The sequence below is a fragment of the Frankliniella occidentalis genome, unplaced genomic scaffold (assembly GCF_000697945.3).
Source record: "Frankliniella occidentalis isolate FOCC.00 unplaced genomic scaffold, Focc_3.1 Scaffold255, whole genome shotgun sequence".
Classification (NCBI taxonomy): Eukaryota; Metazoa; Arthropoda; class Insecta; order Thysanoptera; family Thripidae; genus Frankliniella; species Frankliniella occidentalis.
Genome location: NW_026267381.1, coordinates 300,685 through 306,177, shown reverse-complemented (window position 1 = coordinate 306,177; position 5,493 = coordinate 300,685).

The following is a 5,493-nucleotide window of genomic DNA, read 5'->3' as shown; positions in this document are numbered from 1 at the left end:
GGGGGGGGGGGCATTGTCGTCCCGGCCAGGCCCGGTCGTCCCGTCGCCCCCGTGCTGCGCATTCTTGCGGGGGCGGGGCTCGGGGGTTGTCCGCGGGGCAGGGCACGCCGGGCAACTTCGTGATGTCAACTGGGCCGCCTGCGCCATGGACAGTGGTCTGCCGCCTTACGGCCCGCCGGCCCGCCGGCCCTCGATCACCCGAGCTGAAATAGAATTCCATTTAGAAGTAAGCATTTTCTTGTGCCTTTTCTACCGAGCGCGGGCAGTAGCTCTGGAATCATGTGTACACCGACCCGGGAATCACGGCGGGAATGAACGGGAATATCATGCTTGTCGGGAATCAGGTGTACACTGAAATTCAAAGTTATTGCCCCCTCGTTTTCTGGGTGGGTTTGATCTGCTACTTATCGAGTCTCATCTGTCGGTCAGCGCCAACTGGCTGCGGCAACGTTTGCCTTGAGTGACCAGCAAGACCTAATCGACTTGCACAAGGCCAACTTGTACTACGTTCGAGCCTACAAGTACCGAGGTGCGTCGTCTCGCTGTCGGCTGTTGTCAAGCGGGGTTGTGAGGTCCATCTCCCGTGCTGTTCCTCAGACGCGGGCGGCAACTCGACCTCTGCAGCCGGCGCCACAGCAGGCGGTCCTGCTAGGAGCCAGGGTGGAACTGCTCCGCGTGTGGGCGGTGCTCGGCCGGCCGCGACTGCGGCTCCAGGCGTGGGCTTACGCCCCTCGATCTCTTTCGTCGCTGGCGGCGGAGGTGCGTCGACCATGCGCGGGCGGGGTGGCGCCGGCGGCGCTCGTCCAGGTGGTTCGCGCCAGCGCCGCGGCCTGGACCCCCTGACCGTCCACTCCGGTGCCACCGCTGTGGCTGCCAGTGCAGCCGGGCGCTACCCTGCTCCTGGACGTGAACGTGCTGGCCGTGTCCGGCCATCTCTGTGCCGCTAAGATCTGCAGCTTTCCTGGATGACGGTGTCTTGACGAAATAAATTCGACGTGATTTTTCTGTACGTTTTATGATTCTTGGCGTATGGTTAGGCGTACCGTGTGTTTCATAAAAGACACAGGCGCGAGCGGGTTTGCCTACCCAAGGGGCTATGGTGCCTTGCGGGCAGAGCGGGTAGGCAAACCCGACCCAACCTGTGTCTTTTACGAAACACCTGCTTGACTGCGTCCTTGTGCAGCCAGGCGTGTGCGCACGGGGGGAAGTCCACGCTCCTCAGCCGGAGCGCGAGCCTTGCAGGGTCGGGACGGGGTGCCGTGCGACGTAAAGGCTGTCCATGTGATGGACGGTCAGGCCGGGGCAGCCCAGGTAGAGCAGCTCAAGGCCACGCGTGGCCGCCAGCGTCAACACGGACACGTCGGCGCGTGCCACCCGGGGAGCGCAGAAGTCGACCTCCACACACCTGAGCCGCCCGAGCGCCTCCTGGTTGCGGATGACCAGCGCGGCGTGCAGCCCGAGAGAGCCGGCCACGTCCAGCATCAGCCTCGACACGGCGCACCTGGTCGTGGTGTACGCCAGGACGTACTTCGCCGACGGCAGCTCGACAGACATCCCTTCCAGGCACGGCGCCAGGCGCAGCACCGCACACGCCGGAACCGGGCCACTGGCCGGGGGAGGTAGCGGTCCCGCCAGGTCCCCGAGCCTCTTGCACGCGAGGCGGCAGGTCATGAGGCTTGGCACGTCCAGGTACTTCATCACTTCCACCAGCACATCGTCCAGCAGCAGCTCCATGCTCCGGGGGGGGGGGGGGGGCGGACGGGGCACAATGTTAGCACAGGGACCATACCACATTGAGGAATACGGGTTCGTTTGAGGTACCGTTAACTCGACCGTTAACGATACGAAAGTGGCACCCCAAACGACAAGTGACATCGGAACAACGTCATATCGATATCGGGCCATGACGCCCTTCAGGGTGCGGAGCGGGGTGGACTGCCGAGGTGCGCGCGCGCGCCGAGCAGTTGCGGGACAGGTGCGCCACCACGAGGGGTCCTCCTGTCCTCCACTCTCCAAGTGGGTGTACAACGAGTTGCGTGGGTATTCGAGAGTATTCGAGAGTATTAGCGAGTATCCGCGAGTATTAGGCGAGTTTTTGTCGCGAGTATCTTGCGAGTATTTTTCCTCGTGTACAACGAGTTGGCCAGTGGGGGACCCTCGCGCCACCATCTCATGCGGTGCGTATCCGGTGCTGTCTGTAAACACGGGTGTGGCGGCCAGCAGCCCGCTGCGTACTGAGTGCCAGCGTAGAGGATGGGGGCGGGGAGGGCACGCCCGCGGAGGTGCCAGGTGACTCGCCGTAGTTATGGCGGCTGCCGGCTCGAGGTGCCAGCGCCAGGACACCCGAGTACGGTCGCCGCTGCTGAGGGAAGAAGAGGCCCCTGTGGGGTAGGCAGGCCAGCCAAGCGACTGCGTCGATGTGTGGCCTACCGGGCAGGCGGTTCGCTGCTCTACTGCAGGCGGCCGCTGCGGAGGCCGTCACCAGTGCCCAAGCTCCGTCACCTCCGCCCGTCGGGCAGCTGCGTGTCGCACCCGCAGGTGCTGCGTAGCCCTTCGCGGCGCAGTTCGCCAGCGCCACATAGGCGCTCTCGCCCGAGGCGCGTGGCTGCCGCTTGTCGGAGTCCCTGCAGAGGGGTGCGGCGGGGTCCAGACCACGGTGTATATGTAGAGTCTCCCTCTACACCGTGGTCCAGACACTGCCTCACTGCCTCCCTGCAGCCGCCGCTTCACGATCTACAACCGGCCGCGGCAGTGGCTCCGTCAACATTACGACCGGGGTCCAGGATGTCGCCGAGGCCGAGCTCGACCGACGGGAGGAAAAAGTCCGGCGAGCTCGTGGAGGTCTATGTGGCTCCGAGGTCCTGTGCCTGGCGCGCGAGGCCTACCGCAGACGGCAGGGAGCCTCGCCGCGAACGCTTGTTTGAGCTGGCTCCAGTCCACCATAATCATAACCATAACAATGAATGCCTCCAAAGGTGAGCCATGATGTTGCTCGCGTTTGCGAATGACTTGCCGCACTCGGTGCACTTGAACGGATTCTCCCCCGTGAGCGTTCAGAGAACGCAGACTCATAGCGAACTACAACAACACAATATTCTTTCGGGACACGGCGCACTCGAAAGGCTTTCTCTCCCGTGTGAGTAGTTCGAAGATGTGTCCGCAGAGCGCTGGCGCTCAAACAATTCACGTCGCACTCCGTGCACTAATACTTTCTCTGTGTGGACCTGGAGATGTGTGCGCTACTTTGCACCTGTATTAAATCCTCTGCGGCATACGGTGCACCCGAGGGGCTTTTCCCCAGTGTGAGTACGAAGATGAGTTCGAAGACCGGAACCGGTCACACATTTCTTGCCGCAGACCGTGCATTCGTAGGGCTTCTCTCCAGTGTGAGTTCGATGGTAGGTGCACTTGAAGATTGTCACTTCGCGAAAATTTCTTTTCGCACAAGGTACGCGCATATGGCTTCTCCGGTATGCGTTCGACTATGGGATTGCTGACTTTCGCTCTGCGCAAATGCTTCACTGCACATGTTGCAGTGATAGGGCTTCTCTCCTGTGTGGATGCGGGTTATGTTCGCGCAGTTTTTGTTTGCAAATTCTTTTTTGCACTCGGTACACTCGAAGGGCCTCTCTTCCTATCCTGTGTGGGTACGAAGATGGAGACGTAATTGACTGCTCGTTCCAAAATACTCATTGCACACACTGCACTCAAAAAACTTCTCCCCTGCATAATAGAAGCGGACATGACTTTTCAATAGTCCAGTGCGTCCAAACTTCTTTTCACACACTGTGCACTAGTGTGGCTTTTCTCCCGTGTCCAGCAGTATGTGTGAGTGCAGCGAACTACTCGTCGTGCATTTCTTGCCGCACAAATCACACTGAAAAGGATGCTCTCCCGCATGGGTTCTAAGGTGATCTCAAAGACGGGAACCGGACTCGAATTTCTTATAGCAGACTGAGCACTCGAAGGGCCTCTCTCCCGTGAGGGTCCACTGGTGAGTCTGTAGATGACCGCTCCTCGCGAATGTCTTGCCGCACAATGAACACTCGAAGGGCTTCTCTCCTGTGTGTCTTCGTAGGTGAATGCGCAGTTTGCTGCTGTCTGAGAACGCCTTGCAGCACACTTCACTCTCGAAGGCCTTGTCCGGCACGTGCTCCACCGTAGCGGCAGCGTGATGTCCTTGTATACTCGTTGGTCTCTGGTGAACAGAAGAGAGAAATGACTAAAACGTCAACTCCGCTATGCTGGCGTCCAGTGTCCGGCTGCAGACGCCGGCACTCGTACGTACCTCGTACCTGGTACTCTTCTGGGGGGCTTCTCGGGAACCACTTGGAGAACGGGAACGGGAACGGGAACGCGGCGGGGAAGAGAACGAACTGGTGAACGCGCCATAAGAGCTAATGGAGAACGTTCGTTCCCTGCGGCCGTTCCTTCACGCGTTCACGGCACTAGTCGTTCTCTCACTTGGTTCCCGAGAACCCCCCCTGGGGGACGAGCTCGTTTGGGGCTATAGTTGCAATCTACTGTATTGTTTAGGCGAGCGCGGGGAGGCGGGCGCCTGGTAGGTAGGCACCCCAATCAACGCAGATGCCGGGTGGGGCTGCACGCCTCGTGCAGCGGCGAGCAGGCGGCATCGTCGACATCTCCTCCCCTCGCGCGCTCCTGCACACACTGCGCGCGCAGCAGACCTTTAAGCTGGTAGTGAGGCGAAGACATTGTCGAACGCGAAAACACGATTGTAACTTAGCGAATTCTGTGGTACGCAGCTAAGCAATACGGATGGATGAGGAAATGTTCCCGCTGTCAGGCCAACACAGGAGGAGATGCATGGTTTCGTCTCGGTAAGTGTTCCTTTAACGTCTTCGTTTCGGCTGCAGGTAATGTGGCGACATATTTCTGCGATCATTATATGGACCATCTTCGTGCAGGTCCAAATTGTGCGTCTCCAGAGGAAGAGATAGACGCGTTCCTATCAAAAATCGATGAACAGCTGCGAATACATTGGAAACGCAAGTGTGTGAATGTCGCACACTTGTAGGTGTGTACACCGCCCGCCGCGAGCCCACAGACAGGTGGGCGATGGCGCCCTGGCCTGTCCCCAGGTGAGCACGGCCCCGCCGTCCGCAGCCCTGGGCGCCACGACGACGAGCAACTGGAGAACCTGAGGACCCACCGGCCGCGAGCCGACAGAGAGGTGGGTACAGGCGCACCTGGCCTATCAGCAGCTGAGCACGGCGCCGCCGTCTGCAGCCTTGGGCGTCACGACGACCTGCAACGCTGGAGAACGTGTGGATTGAGCCACCTGAGGACCCACCAGCCGCGAGCCCACAGACAGGTGGGCGATGGCGCCCTGGCCTTTCACCAGGTGTGCACGGCGCCGCCGTCCGCAGCCCTGGGAGCCACGACGACGAGCAACTGGAGAACCTGAGGACCCACCCGCCGCGAGCCGACAGAGAGGTGGGTACAGGCGCACCTGGCCTATCAGCAGCTGAG